Consider the following 25,937-nt stretch of genomic DNA (forward strand, 5'->3'; position numbering starts at 1 on the left):
ACTTTACTCTTAATCTAATAATCTAATTATAGCTTTTAACATTTAAGTAAAATATGCTCCTGTGAACAAACTTCAGAGAATATTTATCTATATTTAATTTATCCAAAATTTGGAAACTATTTGTGAGTATTCTTAATTTATGATAATAAAGTTATTTGCATACGTGCAATAAGAATCTGTTGGTTTTTTCTTTTCTTTTCTTTTCTTTTCTTTTTTTTTATTGTAACAGGAAACAATTGGAGGAACTGGTTATTTTACCAAGGCTTTGATTGGAATGATGTGTTTGCCTTTAAGGAATGATACTTGGCTTGTAAAGTCAATAAAAGCCCCTTGGGTAACTGGCCTGAGACATTGTCTACAACAGTCCCTCTACAGGATTTCTTACCTGTGGTAAGTAAAGAATGTCAATGTCTAACAGGTCCAGGAGCCCTAAGTTTCCTTGGGAACCCAAGAGAATAGGAATTTACTCAATTTATAGGTATTTGAGGATACAAATCCATGGCAGGGCTCCACACTAAAAAACTCTTACCTGAGATTCCTTCCATGTAACAGAGTTCCATCAAAGCCAATTTAAAAAGAGGTTATGTGAAAAATAATCATTCTTGTTGCACATTATACAAATAATCAGGGCAAATATAATAAAACGAATGAGTCTTACCATGAGAGAGAAATTATTCTTCAACAACTATTGTACACTTTTATTACATTTTAGTCTCATCAGTTGTTTTTAAGTTTGTTTCTGCCATTTAGGCTAACCCTACTTATTGATGTGAACCAACCATGATCTCTGGCTGCTACTCAGGATAAACAAGAGTGTTGGGTAATGTAAAAATCTGAATCAATATTCTAATTCTTGGCACATTGGAATCAGCTAGCATCCCTATATCAGCTTGGTTGCAAGGGTTGTCCAATTCATGGAAAGACTTCTAATTTAGTTTACTTGGGATAATTTTACTTATTTTGCTTTACTGTTGTAGAATATATTGCTATTTTCCTCTTTGTGTAAGAATGCAGGACAAGCTTACTGAATGAACACTTATTAATCTTCCAGATATTACCTGTTGTCAGAACTCAAGAGCCATGAATGGTCCTTGCTATACCGATGCTTTCTGACTGAGCTCCTCTCTACCCTGAATACGAGAGACCCTAATAGTTAGGAAAGAATACCATTGTCCCTATTCAGTCTCAAGAAGTTACAGAAGATGGATCTTCATTTCTCTGCAACCTTTAGGATAAAGGGTTCTCTTATGAAAGGGAGGGGGAAATGTCAGAGGCATGTAAACCAGAGCAACTCCATCTTGAATAGGAGCTGGGTAAAATGAGGCTTAGACCTACTGGACTGCATTCTCAGACCATTAAGGTGTTCTAAGTTACAGGACGAGATAGGAGGTCAGCAAAAGATACAGGTCATAAAGGCCTTGCTGCTAAAACAAGCAGTAAAGAAGCCAGCCAAAACCAAGATGGCAATAAGAGTGACCTCTGGTTGTCTTCACTGCTACATTCCCATCGATGCCATGGCAGTTCACAAATACCATGACAACATCAATAAGTTATCCCATAGTAACTAAAAAAGGGGAGGCATGAATAATCCACCCTTTGTTTAGCATATAATCAAAAAATAATCATAAAAATGGACAACAAGCAGTCCTTGGGGCAACTCTATCTACGGAGCAGCCATTCTTTTATTCCTTTACTTTTCTAATAAACTTGCTTTTACTTTACAGATTTGCCCTGAATTCTTTCTTGTGTGAAATCCAAGAACCCTCTCTTGGAGTCTGGATCAAGACTCCTTTCCTGTAATACAATGATTTTGTTAATTAAGAGCAAGATTACAACTGTAAACAGGATCAGGCTATGTGGGATGATAGCTAAATTAACTATAATTTCTCAGATTGAATGAGCTTATAAGTGATATTTATATTTTATGTATATACTCTATATTTTCTGAATATTTTAATAACATTATAGATAACTTTTTAATCAGGAAATTATACATGAATAAAATATATGATGAAGACATTAAATTTTCAGTGCAACTAAATATGGAAAATTTATTATCAGTGAATGTTATCTTCTCCAATATTTAATAGTTACAGAAAATATGGTGCATACAAACCATAAACTTAAATTCAGCACAGTATGTTATAAGCATTTAATAAACACTCATTGAATTAAATAGAATTTTCTCCATTATGAGCTTTGAGTATGTAAATCACTCTGAAACTAAGTATTGTAACCAAGGATTTACAAAATCCTTTCAGACATAGAAAGTGTCACAAGACATTTCAGCAGCCCCTGAGTAAATATTTTTAAGTAAACGAATAAATGAATCATAACCAACTTGAAGGGCTGTCATAAGGATAAAAGAGACAATGCCTTTATAGTGACTGACCCAATACTTGATACATATGGCAAGCATTAACTAAATGATGTCTCCTTCCCCCACACTCCCGTTTCCACACCCAATACTTGATACACATGGTAAGCACTAAGTAAATGCTGTCTCATTCCCCCATACTCCCCCTTGCACAGCTCCATCTTTCCCTCTCAACTTAAAATCAAGTAAGACAGTTCCTCTGGGAATTTCATGCAGGGCATATTTTTATCTGCTCCTGGGAAGTAAAATGTGAACCCTGGAATATTCTGCCCAATGATCATTCTTGTATGCTAATGCGTTGGGCTGTCTGGTATCAAATTGATCAGATAGCTTATGCCAACATATAGTTGATGAAAAACCCCTGTCTTTTCTCTGGGGAGCTGGAGTCTGAGAGGCAGCGGTCATTCCCTTAGGGGCTGCATGTCTATGTGATTGACCTCAATAAAATCACTAGATACCAAGGCATATGTGAGTTTCCCTGTTTGACAAAACTTTGAATGCATTCTCACATATTATTTCTAAGAGAATTAAGGATGTTTGTGTGATTTTCTGGGAGATAATACATGGAAATTTGTGCCTGGTTTCTCCTAGATTTTGGCCTGTATATATTTTTCCTTTGTCAATTATAATCTGAATCACTTCATGATAATAAACTGTAACTCCAAGTATAATAGCTTTATCTGAGTCTTATGTGAATCATGGAGCATGAGGCTACTCTTAGGTAAACTCACCCCAAGGGCAAAAGTTTCATTCTTGAATTTGTGAAGAAGATTTGGTTGATAGAGATTTGCAGAATGAATTAGGGTATAAGAAATATAATTTCATAATAATGGCATTGGAAAGCAATAGGAAAGGAAAGTGTTGACAATTACAAAGAACTATTTTATAATTGATAATTAAGCATCTCTATTTCCTCATTTTCATTGTCTGGTCAAACTGTTTCAAACAGTGAGAACGCATGGACACAGGGATGGGAACATCACACACTGGGGCCAGTTGAGGGATGGGGGGACTAGGGGAGGGATATCATGGGGTGGAGGGGTTGGGGAGGGATAACATTAGGAGAAATACCTAATATAAGTGATGAGGGGGATGGATGCACCAAACCACCATGGCATGTAACCTGTGTAACAATCCTGCACGACCTGCACATGTACCCCAGAACTTAAAGTATAATAATAATAATAAAAAGGCTCTCTTTCTTTTTAAAATAAAAGAGGTCTTACAAATGTGACAGATGACATACATCCCTAAAGCTGTCCTCAAATCTCAATGTTCATTCTACGTTACTTTTCAGCAGCATTGAATATAGTCACTACTCCCTCTTTGGAACCTTTTGTATTAGACTATTAGGGCTGCCTCAACTGAGTACCACAGACTGGATGGCTGAAATAATAGAAATTTATTTTCTCACAGTTCTGGAGAATAGAAGTCCAAGATCGAATTGCCATCAAGATTGGTTTCTGATGAAGACTTTCTTCCTGGTTTGCAGATGGCAGCTTTCTGGCTGTGTCCTCATATGGCCTTTTGTCTCCCTCCATGTCGTGTGTGTGTGTGTGTGTGTGTGTGTGTGTGTGTGTGTGTGTGTGTAGAAAGAAAGATCTCTGGTGACCCCTCCTCATAAGGACATCATTTCCATCACATTAAATCTTGGTAATGCTTGGTAACCTCTTTTAACCTTACTTACCTCCTTAAAGGTTCTATCTCAAAAGATAGTCACTTTTGGACCTAGGCCTTCAACATCTCAATTCTTGGGGAGACATAATTAAGCCCATAACATCTTCATTTCTTTAAGTTTCTGTAAGACGCAGTTTCCTTTGATGTCTTCTTTCTTTTTCCCAAAACTTAGGGCAAATTTCAAGGGTGTGCCACCTGTGCAGTGTCACTCTTACGTAAGAGTCTTGTGCTACATTTAATTCTCTGCAGCTGCCTTCCTAAAGTTCTCAGTAATTAAAAAAATTAATAATTTTAAAAGCAGTTTTAGGTTCACAGAAAAATTAGGAAGAAAGTACAGAGGTTCCCATATATTCCTCCCTGCACTCTGCTGCCACTATAGTCTCCCCCATTATCAGTGGGCACCAGCACAGAGGCACATTTGTTACAATCAGTAAACCTATATTGACACATCAGAGTTTACATTGGGGTTTATTCTTGATTGTTGTACATTCTTTGGTTTGTGAACAAATGTAGAATGACATATATCTACCACTTTAGCATCATATAGAATAGTTTTACTGCCCTAAATGTCCTATGTGTTTCATCTATTCATTTCTCCCTCCACGAGCCCCTGGTAACCATCAATTCTTTTCTGTCTCCACACTTTTGCCCTTTCCCAGAGTGTCACATAGTTGTACTCATATAGGGAGGTAGCCTTTTCAGATTGGCTTCTTTTACTTAGCATTATGTATTTAAGATTTCTCTACATCTTTTCCTGCTGATATTTCTTCTTAGTGTGGAAAAATATTTTATTGTCTGGTCATACAGTAGTTTCTTTATTCACTTACTGACTGTAGAATATCCTGGTTGCTCCAAAGTTTTAGCAATTATAAAAAAGGCTTTATAGACACTCATGCAGATTTATATATGGACATAAGTTTTCAAATCATTTTCATAATCAGGAAGAAATGCAATTGCTGGATCATGTGGTAACAGTATGCTTGGCTTCATATGAAACTGTCAAACTATCTTCCAAGAGGTTGTACCATTTTGCTACAACCAGGAATGAATGAGTGTTCTGATTGATCTACTTCTTTGTCAGCATTTGATGTTGTCAATATTTTGGATTCTAATAAGTTTGTAGATGAATTTCATTATTTTTTTGCTTTGCAATTCCCTATTAACATACAATATTGAACATCTATTCATATGCTCGTTTACCATCTGCTTATCTTCTTTTGTGAAGTGTCTATTCAGGTATTTTGCCCATTTTTAATAGTATTGTTCAGTTTCTTTCTGCTTCCTTTTAAGAGTCATTTTATATTTGGATAATGGTACATTATTAGACATGTCTTCCACAAATATTTTCTCCCTGTCTGTGGCTTGTCTTCTCATCCTCTTAACAGTTTTTTTTGTTTGTTTCTTTGTTTTACAGAAGTGAAGTTTTAAATTTCAATGAAATACAGCTGATTATTTCTTTCATAAATCATCTCTTTGGTGTTGTATCTAAAAAGTCATTACCATACTCAAAGCCACCTAGATTTTTTTCCTATGTTAATTTTAAGAAGGCTTATAGTTGTGCATTTTACATTTAGTTGCACATTTTACATTCAAAGCCACCTAGATTTTTTTCCTATGTTAATTTTAAGGAGGCTTAGTTGTGCATTATGGGCTCAATTATGTTACCCCAAAAATTGAGATGTTGAAGGCCTAGGTCCAAAAGTGACTGTCTTTGGAGATAGAACCTTTAAGGAGGTAAGTAAAGTTAAAAGAGGTTACCAAGCATTACCAAGATTTAACCTAAATGTAAAATCATCCATTGTGAGTTAATATTGGTTGGAGATGTAAAGTTTGGGCCTGTATTTGTGTGTTGTCATGTATATGTCAAATTATTTCAGAATCATTTATTTAAAAAGACTATCTTTTCTCCTTTGTCTTGCTGTTGCAACTTTGTCAAAGATCACTTGATTATATGAACCATTTTCTGGGCTCTTTATTCTGTTTCATTTATTTCTCTATTCATTTGTCAAAACCGCACTGTCTTAATTATTATAGTTATAGCAGCTCTTGAAGTCAGGTGGTATTAGTTCTTCAACTTTCTTCTTATACTTCAATATTGAGTTGGCTTTTTTGTGACTTTTCATGCACCATATAAACTAGAAAAAAATTCTATGATAGCTACAAGATAACTGGTTGACATTTTTGTTGGGATTGTGTTGAATTTATACATGAAATTGGGAAGAATTGACATTTTGACAATATATCATCTTCCAATTGTATGAACATAGAATATTTCTTCATCTATTAAGTTCTTGGATATTTTTCTTCAGATTTTTATGGTTATTCTGTACTTATAATACAGGTTATCTTGTCTATATTTGTTAAGTTTATGCCCAAGTATTTTATTTTGGGGGATGCTAATGTAAATAAGTGCTAATATGTTCTAATTTTAAATTCTACTTGTTTATTGCTGATTTAGAGGAAAGAGATTGATTTTTGTATATTAACTTTGTATCCTACCACCTAGCTATAATTAGTTTTTAGTGCCATGGTTTTGTTGTTTATTTGTTTTTTGTTTTTTTGGAGACAGAGTCTTGTTCTGTTACCAGGTACCAGGCTGGAGACAGTGGCATGATCTCAGCTCACTGCAACCTCTGCCTCCTGGGTTCAAGCAATTCTCCTGCCTCAGCCTCCCAAGTAGCAGGGACTACAGGTGTGTGCCACCACACCAAGGTAATTTTTGCATTTTAGTAGAGACAGGTTTTCACCATGTTAGCGAGGATGGTCTTGATCTCTTGACCTCGTGATCCGACCCCATCGGCCTTGCAAAGTGCTGGGATTACAGGCTTGAGCCACCGCTCCCGGGCAGTGCCATGTTTTTTTTTTTTGTCAATTCATTAAGATTTTCTATATAGACAATCATGTCATCTGCAAATGATATATATTTTTCCAATATGTATTCTTTTTGTTTCCTTTTGTTGTCTTATATATTCTCTAGAATTTATAGTACAATGTTGACAATCAAGTATGAGAAGGGATATCCTTGCCTTGTTCCTGACTTAGCAGGAAAATTTAGAGTTTTTCATCAATTATGTTATTTGCTATAGGTCTTTAGTAGATGTTCTTCATCAATTTGAAGATGTTCTTCTCTAATCCTAGTTTGAGGAAAGTTTTCATCTTAAATGGTTTTGAATTTTGTCAAATTATTTTCCTGTATTGATATAATCATGTGATTTTTCTTCCTTAGTCTATAGATATGAAGGATTACATTATTTTAATTTGTTGAACCAGTCTTGCATAACTGGAATAAATTTCACTTTGTCATGGTGTATATTCATTTTATACATTTGTTGGATTCAATTTGCTACTATTTTATTGAAGATTTTTGCATCTGTATTTATGAGAGAGATTTGTAGCTTTCCATTCTTGCATATTTTTGTCTAGTTTTAGTATAAGGTGATGGATGATACTTGCTTCATAGCATGAGTTAGGAATTATTCCTTCTCTTTCTATCTTCTGGAGGAAACTGTGGAAAATTGGTGCAGTTTATTCCTTAAATGTTCAGTAGAATTCACCAGTGAATCCAGCAAGGCCTGGTGTTTTCTTTTAGGAGTTTACTAATCAAGAAATGGTTCCATTTTATCGAGGTTATCAAGATTGTACACATAGAGTTGTTCGTCATATTCCTTTATTATCCTTTTTATTACCATATCCCATGGTATCTGCACTAATAATTTCTCTTTTATTTCTGATATTAGTAATTGTCATCCTCTCTAACTTTTTTTCATGGTCACCCTTGGCTTATTGATTTTATTAGTCTTTTTAAAGAATGAGGTTTTGATTGTTGATTTTCTCTATTGATTTCTTCTTTTCAATTTCATTGATCTCTGCTCTAATTTTCATTTATGCCTTTTCTCCTGCTTACTTTATATTGCCCTTTTTTCCCTAAATTTCCTAAAGCAGAAGCTCAGATTATTAGGTTTGGATCTTTCTTCTTTTCTAATTAATGCATTTAAAGCTACAAATTTTCCTCTAATCACTGTGTTCACTACATCTCACAAGTCTTGATAAGTTACATTTTCATTTTAATTTAGTTCAAAATATTTTTATATTGATCTTGTGATTTCTTATTTGTTCTATATATCATTTAAAAGTGTGATTTTTAATCTCCAAGTATTTTGGCATTTTTCAAGTGTCTTTCTGTTATTGATTTCTAGTTTAATTACATTTTGGTCTGAGAGCAGACGGTATATAATTTCTATTTTATATTTGTTGTGTGTGTTTTATGGCCCTAAATGTGGAATATCTTGATGAATATTTTATGTGAGCTAGGGAAGAATGTGTATTATTTTGTTGGATAAGGTAGTCTATAGATATGAGTTATATTCAGCTAGCTGACTGTGCTATTGAATACAGCTATGTCCTTGTTTATTTTCTTCCTACTGCATCTATTTCTGATAAGAGGTATGCTGTGATCTGCAACTATAATAGTGGATTCATGTATTTCTCTTTGCAGTTCTATCAGTTTTTAAGCTTCCCATATTTTGGACCTCTATTGTTAGGCACCTGCATGTTAAGGATTGTTATGTCTTCATGAAAAATTGACCTTTTTATCATCCTATATCCCTCCTTCATTTACTCTCTTCAATTAACTCATAATCTATATGTATCCTTATATTTAAAATGGATGTTTTGTAGGTAATATGTCATTGAGTCTTGTTTTATGATCCACTCTATGTCTTTTGATCATTTTTTAAGGTGATTAATGATGTGTTTGGATTAATATCTACCATATTTGTTACTGTTTCTATTTGTTGCTCTTGTGCTTTGTTCCCGTTTTTGTCTTCAACACATGTTCCACCTTTTGTGGTTTTAACTGGATGCTTTATTATTCAATTTTCTCTTCTTTCCTATCATATATCCTTTTTTGTTATTATCTTTGTGTGTTTATTTTTCACTTTTTTAGCAGTTTCCCTAGAGCTTGGAATGTACATTTACAACTACTCACACTTCACTTTCCAATAACATTACACAGCTTCCCTGGTAAAGAAGTACTTTATAAAAATAAAATATACCCAGTTCCACTCTTCTGTTCCTTGTATCATTGCTGCCATTCATTTCACTTAGACATAAGCATATATATATATCTACGTACACATACTTGTATATATACACATATGGATAAACATACAGAATAGAGAACATTATTGCTATTATTATCTGGAATAAATTTGTATCTGATTAACTGATAACTAACTTATTAGATACTAAGAAAACTAAGAGTTTCTTTTACCTTCACTCACTCATCTTCTGACTTTTTTCTCTTTTTTAAAAAATGTAGAATCAATTTACTGATCTCCATTGTTATTTCTGCATGAAGAACTTATTTTAAGACTTCTTGCACAGTAGTTTTACTTGAAACACATTTCCTCAATTTCTGTTGGCCTCAGAAATAATTTATTTATTCTTCACTGCTGTAAAATAATTTGGTACAGTATAGAATTCTAGGTTGGTGTGGTTTCCTTCTCTCAATGCTTTAAATATCTCACTCTACACTCTTTATCTTGGCAGAGTTTCTGAAGAGAAGTCAGATGTAATACTAATATTTTCCATCCTGATGTGTTTGGATTAATATCTACCATATTTGTTACTTTATTCTATTTGTTGCTCTTGTTCTTTACATTTGTTGGGTGTGAACCTGGCACTGGTTCCCAGGAGACTCGTGATGCTTATTTTTACTCCACCTTCTTTCAAGATTTTTGTCTTAGCTTTGATTTTCTGAAATTTGAATAAATTACTAAGTGTAGTATTATGAGTTTTTTGGCATTTACATTTTTTTCTCAGTGGTTTCGAGGTTTCTGGATCTGTGCTTTGGTGTCTGACATTAATTTGGGGGAAATATCAGTAATTATTGCTTCAGATATTATTTACTTTCATTGTATTTTTCTACTTCCACTATTTTTATTGTACATGTGTTATACATTTTGCAGCTGTCCCAGGGTTCTTGGATATTCTACTATTTTTTTAAATATTTATTTTTCTCTTTTCTTTGCAGTTTTGGAATTTTTCACTGCTATCCACAAGGTCAGATATTTTTTTCTACCACAAAATTAGTTGTGTCCAGTCCATTAATGCATCCATCAAAAGCATTCTTCATTTCTGTTACAATATCCTAGCATTTAATTTGTACTCCTTCTTAGAATTTCCATCTCCCTGTATATAGTATCTGTTTATTCTTACCTGTTGTACACTTGTCTCATTAAAATCCTTAGCATATTAAATCATATGTTTTAAAAATCTGATCTGAAAATTCCAATGTTCCTGACATATCTAATTCTAGTTCTGATGCTTTGTGTGTGTGTGTGCGTGTGTGTGTGTGTGTGTGTGTGTGTGTGTGTGTGTGTCTTTAAACTTTGTTTCTGCTTTTAACATATTTTTGTTGAAAGTCAGCCACAGTGTTCTGGGTAAAGGAAACTACTAGAGTTGGGTATTTCCTTCTACCCAGACGCATTGGGCTCTAACATAGTCCCAGCAGGTTCGGCTCTAGTAAAATATTTTCTCCTGAGAGCAGGCTTTGCTAAGAAAGGGATGCTCTGTTGTATTTCAGAATGATTACTTTTCCCCTTCCCCAGAACCTTAAGGGGTCGCTGTGATACTTGGTAGAGATCCTGAAACTAAAATTCACAAAAGTATGAGAACCTCCCCGTGACTGGGTTCCCCCGAAGTGTTTCTCTCTGATTTGTCTACACTAGCCTCTAGCAATTCTTCAATTACTCTCAGATTTTCCAACCTGGCATTGGTTCCCAGGAGATTTCCATTCCTGGGTTTCTACTATGGCACCTTGTGAGCTCCTGAATCCACGTGTCTCTCCTTCTAGTTGTAGGGGGGCAGCAGTTTGCTCTATGAGCTCATTTTTTTTCAGTTTGTGCGTTTTTACTTGTTAGGACAGAGTTTAGAAGTCAAACTTCTAAACTCCTTACGTGCTAGATTAGGGCCTGGATGTTACTCAAGTTTCTAGAATTTTTTTTAAAAGGGGCTGCATTTTTTTTTAGTAGTGGGCTCTACAAATTATATATGCTGCACTGTTAGTGTTTCCAGAGACCTGATGTTCTCTTTCTCTCTCTGTCTCCATCTCACTCTCTCATATCTCACTAGGTAATCTCATACGTGTCTGCAGTCTAAACTCCAGTCCTCTGATGACTCCCAGATTTATTATACTCTACTGCCTACTTTATATCTATAGTTTAATATTTAATAAAATCTGAAATACTGTATGCCAAAAACAAATGCATATTTTCTCCTTGAAGAATTTTTATCATCATAATGGGATCACCATCTTCCTAATCACATACATCATGGTTTTTAAACCTGAGAATTATTTATTTGTCCTTGTATTCTCCTCAGACTCCACAATGAATTCAACAGAAGATCCTGTCAGCTCTACCACCAAAACAAATCTCAGACCAGAACACCTCTCACTATCTTTCCTACTGTTTTCCTGGGATAAGCCCCTCCAGCTTTCTGACCAATATAATCTGAATCCACATACATGAAATGTTCATAAAAAGCAAAGTTAGAGACAGAAAGCAGATTAGTGGTTGCCTGAGCTGATGGTGGCGGGATTCATTGTAAATAAGTATGAGGCATCGTAGATGAGCGAGGGAGTATGCTCGAAAACAGATTCATAGTGATAGTTAAGCTGCTTGTTAAAGCTGCTAAATATTATTGACATATACACTTGGGATGGTAAATTTTCTGATATTTAAAATATACCTCAAAAATGTTCTTAGAAAAAAGACAAAACCAATAACAAATAAGACTTCTTACCTGGATCCATTACTGTTAAACACACACCTACAGAATGCATTCTATATTTAGCACCCATGGTAAAAATCAGATCAATTCCTCTCTCTGAGTCTTCCAGTAACTTCTCATCCCAACTAGAATGCATTCTCGATGCCTTTCCTGACATCTCTGATTTCATATTCTACTATGTCCTCAGCACGCTCCACATGTATTTGATTTGTTTTGGTTTCTTGAACTTGACAAGCCTCTTCATGACTTGGACTTTCATATCTGTTATTTTCTTGGCTCCTTAGTAGGCTCTTTCTCATTATTCAGGTCTAAAGTCAGAGCTCAGAGCAGCCTCACATGTTACCCAGCCAATGTAGAGCCCTACTACACACCAAACACCCTCCATCATTTTATCCTTGAATATGGAGCCCTACCTACACACCAAACACCCTCCATTATTTTATCCTAGCCAATATAGGGGCTACCTACACACCACACACACTTAATCGTTTATCCTTGAGTATAGAGCCCTACCTATACACTGAACACCCTCCTTCATTTTATCTTAGCCAATATAAAGCCCCACTACACACCAAACACCCTCCACTATTTTATCATAGCCAATATAGAGAATACCTACCCACAGCACACACTTAATCATTTATGCTTGAGTATAGAGCCCTACCTATACACCAAAGACCCTCCTTTATTTTATCTTAGCCAGTATAGAGCCTTACTACACACCAAACACCCTGCATCAATTTATCCTAGCTGAAATAGAACCATATCCACACACCGAACAGCCCCAATCATTTTATCCTTGGACATAGAGCCTTACCTGCACACCAAACACCTTCCATCATTTTATCTTAGCTAATATAGAGCCCTACTACACACCAAACACCCTCCATTATTTTAGGCTAGCCAATGTAAAGACTACCTACACAACGCACACACTCAATCATTTTATCCTTGAACATACAGTGCTACCTGCACATCGAACACTGTCCATCAATTTATCCTAGCCAATATTACACACCAAAAACTCTCCACCAACTTATCCTAGCCCATTTTATCCAAACCACTTTATTGGTCCCTGAAATTATTATTTCTGTGCTTATGTCTTTAGTTTTGCTTCTTTTAGCAGAATGACATTCCTTGAAAGCAAGAGTTTCACTTATTTTGTTCACTACCAAATTACTAGTGTCAGAATAACATCTGGTATATACTAGGGGCTCTGTATATACTTTTCAATTTACTTACTGACATTGGAAATAAGCCAAGAGAGGGAATGGGAAATACAATTTTAATTGTATAAGACAAAAGAAAAGACACGTAAGAAACAGGAGCACATCTCTTCCTAAATACTATGCCATCTTTTATAATGTCCATAATACAAATGGCCCCCATGTCAGACTTTTTATTCACATTCTTCATCATTATAATCTTAATAATACTACTTAACACTCTTAGCATGTTCCATCTTCAAACTGCTTTATAAATGATAACTGACATCAATTAATTAGTCATTATCAATTGATTTGTTGAATTAATCTCATTCCTAAAATTTCATTTTTATTGAAGATAATTAAGAAGGTGTCCAAACAGGATCTCAGACCATATCTAATCATATCTCCTGTGCATATATTGTGTCTCATTAAGAAATGGAAAAAATTCTTTTTTTCTAGTATATTTCTAAATTAGTACAGTTAAAATGACCTTCAGCTAACATCTAATTTATTCATAGTCTCTCACTTTTCTTTCTAGATCTAAAAAAATCTTTAAATATCCTATGATAATGCATTTTTCTATCATAGTCCAAAAGGCTCATAAATGAGCAGAATAAACTCCCTTTCTCTTACTTTTTTGTCTTCAATACATCTTGAATTTTCTATTATAGTAATAACATGTGAATAGCATTATTAATAATGTGTGGATAGCATTATTATATAAGTGTTTTATTAAACTTTAATTGTCTCAAATGTGTAATATTTATAACTAACTCAAAAATTTGTACCAACTCTAAATGTTATATATTATCCTGCATAAAGAATTTCTGAGATGTAAACTTTGCTCTCTAGGTGTTTCCATTCTTCCTAACTAGGTTAAATTAATTTCCTCCTCCTGTGATCCCTCAGCAGCAAAATACTACCAAAGTAAAATGATCAAAACATAGAAAGCATTTTTTACTGGTATTTAAAGAGAATTTAATGCTTTCACATCCTTCATTAAGAGAGGTAAGAAGATGTTTTAAATACTTTGAAACCTAGTTTAAATGTCTGTATTATATTACTTAAGTGTAAATTATAGAAAAATAATGACACTCATTGAATAGAACTTTTTAAAATTCACAGTTTTTGTGTTAGTTAACTCATTTCAAACTGTCAGTTACAGCAAAATGATTCTTATTTGAACTGTTATATGGGAGTTGCTAGTCAATATAACAAAAATAACAAAATGTCAAAACGACTTGGTTAATCTAACCAAAAAGCAAAAAATAATATGGCCTTACTTTTATTATTTATTTGTTTTACAAAAAGAACACTGGATTTAAATTTGGAGTCTTATTATTTCCATATTTAGGTAACTATATTCACAGTACAACTTTAAGTCTAATTTTAAGAAAACATTTTTCTCCTGTAATCTGCTTCTGTAAAGAAATTCACCCAAATTCTAGCAAAACAAAAACAATAAGAAACTCTAAAAAGTTACAATGTTTTATGTGAGCCTATTAGACATTATTTCTTACTGAATATGATTTCATTAAATGCAACTGTGTAATACTTGTAAAAAAAAATAAAACCAACTTAGAGGAACGACTGAATATACCATTGTCGTTATTTTGCTGTTATGGTGGAAAAAGTCCCATAATAAAATCTAAAAATGCAAATTTCCTTTTTATCTGAATTGGGAACATAATGTATAGGAATAAAATTAGAATAAAATATGAATACAATTTAGAAAAATGATGATGATCATCCTTTTCCTAGTTGATTTCCATTTAAATCAGGTATGTTAAGTGTACAAGGTTAATTTTAAAATATAGTTTTGAATAAATGATAGTTCATTTTAGTTTGAATGTAAATTTATACATTAATAGAGTAACTGGTGAGAAAACTCTTCAATTTTCTTATAATAGAAACAATATGTGTGTGGGTGTTTGTATAAGCATATAATGTTCCACCATATGTTTTAATCAACAATGAACCACATATACTATGGTGGTCCCATAAGATTATAATGGAGCATACATGTAACCTGATATATGGCACTTGATACTGGTACTGCAGATCAAGTAGAAGAATGATTGATATTCAACCATGGTGTTGAGACATTTGTCTTCTCATATTTTAAAAATCTAAATAAATAAAAATACATTTACTACTAGGAATTGTGTAGGTACACTCTATGATGTTTGCACAATGACATAATCATCTAAGAATGCATTTCTTAGACTGTATCCTCATCATTAAAGGGGATACTTATTTTAGAATGTATCTAAATTATAGTGCGTGGCTGTATATATATGTACATATATATGTGCGTGTGGGGGTCAGTATTTGTGTGTGTGTGTGTGTGTGTGTGTGTGTGTGTGTGTGCGTGATATGGTTTGGCTATGTTTCCACCCAAATGTCACTTGAATTTTCATGTGCTGTGGGAGGAACTAGGAGGGAGGTAATTAATTGAATCATGGAGCAGGTCTTTCCTGTGTTGTTCTCTTGATAGTGAATAAGTCTTGTGAGACCTGATGGTTTTGAAAAACAAAGTTTCCCTGCACAAGCCTTCTTCTCTTGTCTGCCAGCATGTGAGACATGCTTTTCACCTTCTACCATGATTGTGAGGACTTACAGATGTACCCCAGCCATATGGGGACAGTTGTACCCCAGCCACTACAATGAACTTACAGGTCCACCCCAGCCATGTAGAACTGTAAGTCCATTAAACCTATTTCTTTTGTAAATTGCCCAGTCCCAGGTATGTCTTTATCAGAAGCATGAAAAGGGATGAAGGGATGAACACAGTAAACTGGTACCAGTAGAGTGGGGTGCTGCTGAAAAGATACCCAAAAATGTGACCATGATCTTGGAACTGTGTAACAGGCAGAGGTTGAAACAGTTTGGAGGGCTCAAAAGAAGACAGGAATATATGGGACAGTTTGGAACTCCCTAGAGACTTGTGGCATGGCTTTCACCAAATGCTGACAATGAAATCCAGGCTGAGGTGGAGATGAGAAACTTTTTGAGAACTGGAACAAAGGTGACTCTTGTTATGTTTTAGCAAAGAGACTGGCAGCATTTTACCCCATCCCTAGAGATTTGTGGAACTTTGAATTTAGGAGAGACAAATCAGTATATGTGGCAGAAGAAATTTCTAAGCAGCAAAGCATTCAAGGGGTGACTTGGGTGCTGCTAAAGGCATTCAGGTTTACAAGGGAATCAGAGCAGAAAAGTTTGAAAAATTTGCAGCCTGACAATCCAATAGAAAAGTAGATCCTATTTTCTGAGGAGAAATTCAAGCCAGCTGCAGAAATTTGCATAAGTAACAAGAAGTCAAATGTTAATCACCAAGACAATGGAGAAAATGTCTCCAGGGTACATCAGAGACCTTTGTGGCAGCCCCTCCCATCACAGGCCAAGAGGCCTAGGAGGAAAAAGTGCTTTGTGGACTGGTTCCAGGGTCCCTGTGCTGTGTACTGCCTAGGAACTTGGTGCATTGCATCCCAGCAACTCCAACTGTGGCTGGAAGGGGTCAATGTAGAGCTCAGTCCATGGCTTCAGAGGGTGAAAGCCCCAAGCCTTGGCAGCTTCCACATGGTGTTGAACCTGCAAGTGTACAGAAGTCATTAATAGAGTTTGGGAACCTCCGCCTGCATTTCAGAGGATGTAGGCAAATACCTGGATGCCCAGGCAGAAGTTTGCTGCAGGAGTGGGGCCTTCATGGAGAACCTCTGCTAGGGCAGTGAAAAAGGGAAACATAGGGTGAGAACCCCCACACAGAGTCCCTACTGGGAGCACTGCCTAGTGGAGCTGTGAGAAGAGGGCCAGTGTCCTCCAGACCCCAGAATAGTAGATCCACCAACAGCTTGCACCATGCACCTGGAAAATCCACAGACACTCAATGCCAGCACATGAAAACAGACAGGAGGTGGGCTACACTCTGCAAAGCTATAGGGGAGGAGCTGAACAAGGCCATGGGAGCCCACCTCTTGCTTCAGTGTGACCTGCATGTGAGATGTGGAGTTAAAGGAGATCATTCTGGAGCTTTAAGATTTGATTGCCCTGCTGGATTTCAGACTTGCATGGGGTCTGTAGACCCTTTGTTTTGGCCAAATTCTCCCATTTGGAATGGCTGTCTTTGCCTGATACCTGTATCCCCATTGTATCTAGGAAGTAACTAACTTGCTTTTGATTTTACAGATTCATAGGCAGAAGGGACTTGCCTTGTCTCAGGTAAAAGTCTGCAGCCCAAAGTCTGCAGTCTTTTTGGTTTTGAAAAGTCTGATTGGTTTTGAAATGTGAGGGAATGAGATTTGGGAGGTATCCCAGGTGGAATGATATCGTTTGGTTGTGTCCCACCCGAATGTCATCTTGAATTCCCATCTGTTGTAGGAGGAACCTGATGGGAGGTAACTGAATCATGGGGGCTGATCTTTCCTGTGCTATTCTCATGATAGTGAATACGTCTCATGAGACGTGATGGTTTTAAAAAGGGGAATTTTCCTGCACAGGCTGTCTTCTCTCATTTGCCACCATGCCAGACATGCCTTTCACCTTCCTCAGTGATTGTGAAGCCTCCCCAGCCATGCGCATCTCTAAGTCCAGTAAGCCTCTTTCTTTTGTAAATCATCCAGCCCTAGGAATGTCTTTATCAGCCACTGATAAAGTTTTCCTGTGCTCTCTTAACAATGTACCATGGTCTAGGGTGTTTAAAACAACAGAAATTTACCTTCTCAGTTCAAAAATCAAGGCAGAAGCAGTTGATGGCAACTGGAGGCTCTGAAGGAGAATGTGTTTCATGCCTTTCTCCTAGGTTCTGATAGTTCCCAGCACATCTTGGTGTTTCTTGGCTGATAGGCACATAAACCCAATCTCTACCTTCATCATCATATCCGTTCTCTCTGTGTATCTCCATGTCCAAATTTTCCTCCTCTTATAACAGAAGTCACTTCTCATAATTTGGGCAGCACTATTCAACCCAGTATGCTATATTTCAGGAACATGGGGAAACCCAATAATGTGACATATTAACAAAATAATTTGGAGTTTAATTATTAATGTATCAGCCCCATATTCAGAACTTCATAGATATAACTGCTTGAATTTGAAAAATAACTGGGAAAAGATGGCATAAAATATTTCGGCATCTTCACTTTTAATAATGTGAAAAGACTATCATGCTAATTCTACATATTAGACTATTTTACTCACAGAATTTACTATTGGTGATTAGTGATCAAACAGTAAAGGTGAATTAAGCTTCACATTTTAACTGAAGGAATTGAATTGAGCAGTAACTTACATTGAATATCACAAGTGTTATTCTATTTACTTCCCATTGCCCCTCTCTAACCCACATATGTTATTATTTAGTCCATTTTAGCATCTACGGAAATTGCAGCTAAGATAGATTCAGTTACTTACTTGATTCACACAGAAACTAGGACACATAGATAAGGCTTAAAGTCACATTTTAGCATAATTTTTCTTTTACTACATTGTTCTTCCATAACTTTTGGCTCTTTATTATTTGTTTTAGTTATTACATCTTTCTTCTTTTTCTGGAATATAAAGGTTTTTTTTTTTTTATCATTGAACATTTCTGTATTCTTTTCTATCTTGAAAGTGGTCTTATATAAAGTTTACTGGAGAAAGACAATTTGATAATATCAACAGCATTAAAGTGTAATTGACAAAACAGGAAGGGAAATCATATAATATATGCTGGTATGAAAATATAGATCTCTAGAGGCTTACAACTATGAATTTTATTTTCAAAAAAAAGTATTTAAACAGTTGGTCACATAATCATTGATTATTAAAAAAAGAATCAGGCTTTGGGCAAAGAAAAAAGTTCATCAAAATCGAAAGTGAGATTCATGTCATTACTGCTGTCACCCTTGGGGCAGTGATAGTACTAACTGCAGTGTGTTCTTTCCGAGTGGGAGTGAGTAGGGGAATGGGCCTAGGGAGGGGGCTCTGCAGGAGGATAAAAATAGAATTAGTGGATCCATCTACCAGTCAGAAAATTTCTGGAACAGTTGTAAATGACTTATGGCCATGATTATTACATTAATATTTATGATATCTGTGGGCAATAGCTTGAAATATCCTTATTATTTTTAGATTGAGAAACCTGATTAACAGATTAAATAACTCGGGCACATGGCAAACACATACTGAGCTGGGAACAATGTTCCAGAATAAGATTAAAACTACTAAAAGTATAGGAAATCATTCACCAAAGTCAGAATTCTAGCTCCAGATTGGTCTCTGAAAGTCTCAGAGGCCCCCATTACAATGCCATAAAGTGGTAAGCATGCTAGACTTGGCTGGACCATCTGGATTAAAATCCAGCCTCTAGCTAGGCTACTTCTTCCTTAGTGCATGAGTTTATGCAAGTTGCTTACCTTCTCAGCCTCAATAGCTGCCTAACATTTCTGCTTCACTGTGTTTTTTTGACAATCGAATGAGAATGTATGCACATCAAAATGCTAAGCCTAACAGTTTGGCACATAACAGGCACTCCTGGAAATATTCAAGTCAGTTCATTACATCTGCACATGCCTCTGGGAAACAAGATTGCAAGCCACAGTTAGAAGTCTATTCCTACCTTTAATGACTCTCAGATTAAGTCTCCGAAAACCATTCATTTAACAAGCCTGTTGTTCTCAGCCTGGTGTGCTTGAAGTACATGAAAAAGCACCTGTTTGCCTCCTGCTGAAAGTCAGGAGTAAAACATGACTAACGCAGTAAGTCAGCCAGTTAGAATATGCCAGGAGTAGTGTCTTCCTCAGAGTGGGCTTTGCCTTCACTACCACAAAGAGAACAGGCCACACCTGTGTTTCAAATGGGGCTATAGTCAACAGTGAGGTTAAGCAGAAAGGAAGGTATAAAATAAATACCGAAGCATGTCTGTCAGAGGGGTTACACAGACCCAGAAATTATAGCATGAGACGTTTTATTCCCTTGATTCCACTATAAATTAAAAGAACAACTATTAACCATTTGTGAAATTTCTTCATATAAGATTAGCATAATTTATATGCCTAAGCATTTTGTTGTAGAAATCTAGATTTCATCCCAGTAATTCTAAGACTAAAATGTAGTTTTAAGATCATAAATATTTCAAAGAATGTATTATGTTTTATCTATTACATATATTTTATCTACTCATCTTATAAACTATGATCTTGATTCAAAATTATTATAAAACTGAAGGCATCAATTCCTCTCTCACAAATATCATGGTTTATTTTATCTAATTGACTTCATAAAAAGAAAGACATATGCTTTTCGCATTTTGGAATATTCAAGGATACTTTTAAAAATGTTTGCCTACTTATAACATTTGCAAATCTTTCATATGATGTTTCCTTCTTTTTTGTAATGAAAAAACAGTCTATAAAATATAACTACTAAGAATCAGACTATTCTGTGATGTTGTTTTAAACAACAAAACACCAAAAAGGGAAAATAAGAAAGAAAAAAACCCTTTGTAGTCAACTCCAAAAGAAAACATTTTCAGACAAGGTGGATGGGGAGTGTACTTTGTAAATTACAGGGAGCTAAAATGCTTCTGTTGAGATTAGAGATGCCTTTATTCAAAGAGCACTCACTAAGAGCTGCCTCTTGGCTTCTTGTCAAGCTTCACCTGATCATCTAGGAAAGTACCCCACCTCAGAGTTTATTTGTAATCTAAGTGTGTTATATATATCAATTCAAAAACAATTTCAGAACTGTGATTTTTTTTTATTCCCAGGGAAGTATAGTTTGCAATTAACTCCATTGTTTCTGTGAGTCAGTTTGTACATTAAAAGAATAAAATATTTTTTAGCAATAACAATGAAAACTGCTATTATTGAAGGTTCTGGTGATCTACTGCACTGCATGGTACTATAGTTAATTATACTTTATTGTGTATCTTAACGTTTTTATTATTAAATTTAATTAATTTAATTAATTTTATCTACTTTTAAATAGTTTATATTAATATTAAATATTCTCAGCACAAAAAAAATGATAAGTATTTGAGGTGGTAGATACATGAATTAGCCTGATTTGATCATTTCGCAATGTATACATATATCTAAACATCACGTTATACTCCCTATATAAGTACAATTATTTGTCAATTTAAAAAAAAAAACAAAATTACAACAAAATTACTCACGCCATGTCCAACATATTTATATATCAAATAGATTAAATTTATCCTAAAATAAGTTCTTGCCCGTCATATTAAATGCAAAAAAAAAAAAATGGAAAAGTTCAATTGCTTCCACAAAGAATAAAAAATTATTACCTTGTGTTTTATTAACACAAGGTAATAACTGCAAACTTTCTATTATTTCTTGTAAATTGCAAACTTTCTGTTATTATTCTTGAATTATTTACATGATTGCTGATGACTTAAAATTTCTGAAGGGGATATGCTGGCATAGACAGTGTAGATGTGAACAATATACGACCAAATCGTATAACAAATCTCTTATATACCTATATTATTATTATTATGAGAATGTTATTAGTATTATTGTTCTCATGAAGAAACTGAATGTTGATATGAAAACAAATAGTTGTTAATAGATGGTGACAATATAATAATTTATACATAAATGTATCAAAACCATTCTAAATCAATTTATATTTTCACATTTTACCACATTTTAGAATAAATAGGCACCACAGATTTACTAGCTATGTAAATTGTAAATATAGTAAAACCTAAGATTACAGCCATCAGCTTTCTAGAAAGTCTCAAAAACCATGATAAGGCCAGGTGGAGTGGGGTGGCTCATGGCTGTAATCCCAGACTTGGAAGGCTGAGAAGGGAGGATAATTTGACGTCAGGAGTTTGAGACCAGCCTAGCCAACATGGTGAAACCCAGTCTCTAGTAAAAATACAAAAATCAGCTGGGCATGGTGTCAGGCTCCTGTAATCCCAGCTACTCGGGAGGCTGAGGCAGGAGAATCACTTGAACCCAGTCTACCTCCAGGTTGAGGTGGAGGTTGCAGTGAGCTGAGATAGAAAAACCACAATAAATACTGCCACTAATACACACACACACACAAACAGTATTATTGTTAGGGATGTATTTGTTGTCCACCTGCTCTCTGGTTACTTCAGACACTTTGTTGGTACAATTTGTGAATTAGGTTTTAATTTGGAAATGTAAATATTACTTCATAAGATGACTTTGGGAAAAAAAATGACTCAATTGTCCATGACTTCCAATCAATAATTTGTCTTAAAAACATGTTTGGAATACACCTTATGATGACACTGTTCACAGAATAATGTTAGTGTCAATTTGGATGTGAATTCTGAATTGTCTCCTACTGGAGCTCGTTTTCTCTCCTGCTGTCACTGCCACACCCTGAGGCCAGCATTTAAGTAATTAACTAAGCCTTCTGACTCCAACGTCCCTGAGATATCTAGATATTCTTCTTCCTCCTCTGCCTTTAGTGACAGATTGAACTAATCTGTGAAGTGGTACACACTTCTCAGGGTCTTCATAATGACTATTTGATTCTCAGACAAACTCACTAAAGGATGAACTCCTTTCAGCAAAAGCATAATTCATCTTTAATCCCCTTGGGGTAGCTTTATGTATTTTAGTGTTTTTATTTTTCTTTCAAATGGGTTAATGTAGTGTTACATGCTTTGATTAATTTTATTCCATATTAAATATAAAAATGGGTCAGTTTTCAGAATATAAGAAGCAAATTTATTAAACGTGTTCAGACATAGTATTTGTTTAAATTTTAAAAGATAAATTTATATTTTGTAGTTTTCTAAATATTAATGTTTTCTAAACTTTTTACAAGTTTATTTGGCATCTTAAATTTTTGAAATTTGAAAAATTCCTTGTTAAGCACAAAGCACTTAAAGAGATTGAAAAAAATTAATTTTGTTGTTAAAGGCATTTTTTAACAATTTAATCTTTGAGTTTTTCTTTCCATTACCCCTTTTTTTAGATATTAATGCAGAAAAAAATTTTGTTTCCTTAACATGACATTTGCCACGTTGGCGTCAAACTGATCAGCTAGAAGCAAACAAGGGATATTTTTTTCTAAATAGTCTTTGCTACAAGAATCTTGTAAATTGCTAGCTTAAACTAAAACAAACTATTATTACAATAGGACATAAATCTCAGAAAGTCTAATAAGCTAAATTCAAACTGTACATTCTAGAATTTCAAGGAGAGATGCTAAAGTCTATTAAATAACATTCTCTAAAGTGTTGATATCTCTATACATTGATACTACCCTTATCTTCCACTAGAATTTAAAACAGTACCTCTTAAACTTGTAAAGAACATCTTCTTAGAGGGGTTTATTTTGTTTAATTTTAAGTCTGTAATTCCAGCACCTTGGGAGGCTCAGGTGGGCTGATAACTTGAGGTCAGGAGTTCGAGACTAGCTTGGTCAACATGGTGAAACCCCATCTCTACTAAAAATACAAAAATTAGCTAGGTGTGTTGGCATGCACCTGTAGTCCCAGTTACTCAGGAGGCTGAGGCAAGAGAATCACTCAAACCTGAAGGCAGAGGTTGAAGTGAGCTGAGATCGCCCCACCTCAGCACTCTAGCCTGGGAGATAGAGTGAGACTCCACCTCAAAAAAAAAAAAAAAGAGAAAACTCTTTTAAAAAAATTATAAGTACTAAGTTTTTTATCCTTTTCAATTTAAAATTTAATTGTGTTTATGGTGGTTAGGTGTTTCAACTTTTACTAGGGTAGATTTCTCTGTTTGTTTTATGTTGGGTGCATTTTATTTCTCCTTTTTTGTTGTTAGTAATTAATTTGCAAGATAATTCCAGTAGGAATTTCTATCTCTAAGGCTAAATTGCACTATTGTAGGGGCCATGAACATGTTTTTTAGGCTTCCATTAAAAGATAACCTTGTCATTAAACATGGTCTTAAAGAAAATGTGTCAGATTATATGATGTTGGGCTGGGCCAGGTGGTTCACATCTATAATCCCAGCACTTTGGGAGGCCGAAGTGGTTGAATCACGTGGTCAGGAGATCAAGACCAGCCTGGTCAAGCTGGTGAAACCCCACCTCTACTAAAAATACCAAAATTAGTCAGGCTAGGTGGCGGGTGCCTATAATCCCTGCTACTTGGGAGGCTGAGGCAGGAGAATCACTTGAACCTGGGAGGCAGAGATTGCAGGGAGGCAGAGATTGCAGGGAGGCAGAGATTGCAGTGAGCCCAGATTGCGCCACTTCACTCCAGCCTGGGTGACAGAGCAAGATTATGTCTCAAAAAAAAAAAAAAAATGTTGAAAAGGGCAATGAGTTCTAGGCATACTTTAAGAGTTAATGTGGACAATGCCACTGATAAAGCATTTGAAATGTACTTGATGTTTATCTGTTTACACAAAATTTATATGTAGCAAGTATAATAAGGTCATTTTGTACTATCATGACATTTCTGGTTATCCAGATTTTGGAAAAATTCAATTAATTTCAATAGTATTTAGGTCTTCAAAGACCATATACTATCTTTGGGCAATACTTTTGCAATGTACTTGCCAGATGTGAAACCAAAGCTATGAAGCAGTAATTTTCTGACTCAGTATTAAAGTATATGGGGTCTGGTATCTCCACCCACATGAAGAAAGAAGAATGCAGACTTCCCATAATCAATATATGATGTAAAGATGCAGTAATTTGGATCATCTTATGTTAGGTTTGTTTAATTCTGTCCTGTCATCCTTTATATGTTTTGCTCCATTATGGTTTTTTTTGTGAGAAATTAAAAATATGTATTGCAAAATAAGTACATCTTTTCCTTAAAATGATTAATTGCATTTCCATACCTGTTAATAACTTCTCCCTAAAATGCATGTCTCTTAATAATTAAGGAATCTAAATATCTTGCCTATTGCAAAACTCGATTCATATCTAAGCAGAGTTGAAGATATCGTAGAGCATTCACAGTGGATATATTTGTTAGAAAAGCAAAGGTAGCTGGAGAAGGGTGTGTGGGGTGTGTGTGTGTGCGTGTGTGTGTGTTTTAAAGCAGGTGACATGTGTGTTCAAGTTATACAATGAATGTAATGTAAGAAAGAAGAGAGATAAATTATTTTTATCCAGGCAGTATCCACTATATCCTTCTTAGCACTTCCATTTTCTTATGAATTTTGCGTTTTCTTGTCTTTTTCCTATTAATTTGGTCCTATATACAAGTAAAAAAAATGAAATTATTGTCTTCCATCATTTTAAAGACTACAATCAATTCACTTTATTCCAGTCTTGGATTGAATGTTTAAATGCAAATTTAAAAATAAACTCCCAAATCTAAATCTGGCAATGGTTAAAGATACACTAAATTATTACATGTATTTCATAAAGATTTTTAAGCAAAAGGAATTTTGAAATTTAAAATAAAGTCAGCATCCACCTGATTTACCCAGAGACAGTGGTGGCTTTCATTCTATTTAGTGGTTTAATGGTGTTACTGTTTAACGTAAGCTGTTTTTGCTGCTAGTAGTCATTATTTTTTTTTGTTTATATATTTTTTACTTCTAAAAAAGTTCAGTTAGATTAAGAATGCCATCTTTCTCATTTGTCTAAGGTTGTTGTTGTTTTTAAAAAAATAATTAGGAAGAAAAATTCATACAAGGCAAATTCTTCATGAAAATTAAAGATTTTGAATGCAGGAGAGTGTAGTGAGCATGTTAAGACCTTGTCAAGGAATATATGGTTTCTATTTAGCTCTTCCTAAAGATAAAATTACTGAATAAATTCTTCAATGGACATGATGTTATTCTGGAGAAAGTAGAAATGATTGAAAGGAAATCTGTGAAGGGCAACTTGAAAAAGTGAACTGAATCTAAAACTTTCCAAGTTAACTGCACCTTTAAATCTTTGCACATTCCAAA

This window comes from Sapajus apella, unplaced genomic scaffold (genome assembly GCF_009761245.1).
Source record: "Sapajus apella isolate SASKATOON/1434 unplaced genomic scaffold, GSC_monkey_1.0 scaffold39, whole genome shotgun sequence".
NCBI classification, from domain to species: Eukaryota; Metazoa; Chordata; class Mammalia; order Primates; family Cebidae; genus Sapajus; species Sapajus apella.